Below are 2,270 nucleotides of genomic sequence, written 5' to 3' on the forward strand. Positions count from 1 at the left end.
ACTTCTCACTTTGATAGTTGAGATTGTGAGGGTCATGAGCAGTATGGTTAAAAAGGTATAGAAGAATGTTAAAAATAAACATGCAGAGACAAAGTTAAAATCATATTAAAGGCATATTATTTCTTGTGACACTTGCTCTTCCTTTATCCCAGTGGGACTGAGTTCAGGAGGGCAAGTGTCTGCTGCCTCACGGGCTGCAGAGGCATCCTCTTGTGGCTCCTTTGGCGACGATGTTCTCAGCTGAAGGTGCAAGAAGGAAACCTCATTTGGGGGTTCTGAGGGCCACAAACGGTTCAGATCTTCTGAGGAAGAACTGTCCCGTCGTTGCTCAGCCCTCAGTTTTTTTTTTCTCCTCTGTTGGTAATAGCAACGTGTTACCAACACGCAGGTCTTTTCTGCACCTGAGCATTTGGGAGTGGACTGTCTGGCCCACTCTCCCCAGATACTAAACTTACCTCTGAAACTGTCTGCATGGAGGAAGCAGTCCCTTAATCCCCTTCCTCCATTTCCTGTCCTTTCTTTTCCATGGAGGGGGGGCTTCCTCCCTCTGGTTGTCTGACTCCGCCCCTAAGTCTGCCCCACTTACTGGTTTCTGCTCAAGCCCTGAGGCTGACAGGAGAGTTGACTTTCCTGCCAAAACCACAGGCCCCGCCTCCTTCTCCATTGTTTGCTCCGTTTGTGGGGTGGCCATCTTGTTACCCTTCAGTTTGTTGGCAAAGCTTTTAGGGCAATCTCTGTAGAGGTGGTTTGTCTCCCCACACAGATTGCACCATCTGCCAATTGTGCACTCATCAAAAACGTGACCAATTTCTCTACACTTGCCACATATTAATTCCTGGCATGCCTCGGCTAGATGTCCCATTCTCCCACATTTGCGGCAGAGTTTGGGAATTCCTTGATTGTGAATGTAGCCTCTGTTCTCTCCCAACATGCTCATGGAAGGCAGATGTCTCAGGCCCTGGTAGCCCCCAGCATCTTCCCATTGTTCCTGGGGATCCGCCAGGAACAATTCCAGATACCGTCCTCATCCAACACTTTGACTGGTTGTCCGCGAACAGTGCAAAATCTACCCGGCCAAACACAAATGTCATCCCCACTCACCGTTTCATTAAACATCCTGACAATCACCGTTTTAAGTGAATTATCAGAAAGTTTCTCCACGGTGAACATGGAGAAATGGGCCTTACAACCATCGAACCTTTGCCAGAAATCATTTAACAGAGATACAGTCCTAAAACTAACATGATACCCTTTTGTTCAGGGGCAGAGTCACAAGACAGTTCAGTTCATCAGGTTTGAAATTTAGCGATTTTTGGATGAGCTTCCTGGAGAAATCAAGGCGTGACATCCCCCAGGAGCTTACCATCCACCTCTTTAAATAAGAAACGCACGCTGTGGTGCCTCCTTATGCCGGCACGAGCAGCCGACATTTTGGAGGCACCACTAGCCTATAAATAAATAAACTGTAATCAATAACTAACAGAGACACAAATCTAAATGAAATAAATATTATGAAAACAAAAAAAAGAAAAATAAATTAATAAATTTGTGCTTACCTGTCCACAGGTCCACTGGCTCGCTGTTCCATTCACCAACCGGCACTGAAAATAACACCGGGTCCGCACAAATTTTCTCTTTAGTTAGTTTGCCCAAAGCCACGAGAAGACTGACGGCAAAGGCCACCAAAGAGTTGATCGCTGTCTCCACAAATTGATCTTAGCCAAAAGGCTGAGAAGCGATAACCCGTTATGGCCTCTGGCCTAACGAGCACCAGCTGGCAAAGCCTCCACTCCTGGACAACATGCGTGACCACGTGCTTGAAGACCTTGCGCAGATTGAGCAACTAGGCACCACTCCCAACCGACCTTGCAATTCAAAGCGAAACTTGTTCCCTCTCTTACGTTAAACTGTAAAAGAAATACAGCTTTGCCACAGCAAAGCTCACAAAAATAAGTTGAACTCGTCAACATTCCTCTCCACGAAAATCTTTAGTAAAAGGCGAAAGATTTATGCGTGAATGAGGAGAAACCCGAGCCATACAGGATGTCAGTCCAGGCCTCTGAAACTCCATCGGAGGCCTAGAAATCTGGTCTAGGGTAGGTTGGCTTGTGTCGGCCCCTTCCACCTGCACAGCCTTGATAGCTACAGATGTAGGATTGGTCTAGAGCTGGATGTGGGCTGTGGTTTGTATTAAAACCTAATAGGTCCCCTCCCTTTTCCCATTAAGTACATCTGAAACCTTTACGACTGGCACCTGTTCCATTTTGTAC

At 46.7% G+C, this 2,270-nt stretch overlaps 1 non-coding gene across 1 annotated transcript; it reads right to left on the bottom strand.

Annotated features, from left to right (window-relative positions):
* Positions 1-1,922: 1,922 nt before the first annotated feature.
* LOC124629267 (U5 spliceosomal RNA) lies at positions 1,923-2,037 on the bottom strand. The gene has a single exon (XR_006984207.1). It is a non-coding gene; the product is annotated as a U5 spliceosomal RNA (small nuclear RNA).
* Positions 2,038-2,270: the final 233 nt, after the last annotated feature.

This window comes from Ictalurus punctatus, chromosome 19 (genome assembly GCF_001660625.3).
Source record: "Ictalurus punctatus breed USDA103 chromosome 19, Coco_2.0, whole genome shotgun sequence".
NCBI classification, from domain to species: Eukaryota; Metazoa; Chordata; class Actinopteri; order Siluriformes; family Ictaluridae; genus Ictalurus; species Ictalurus punctatus.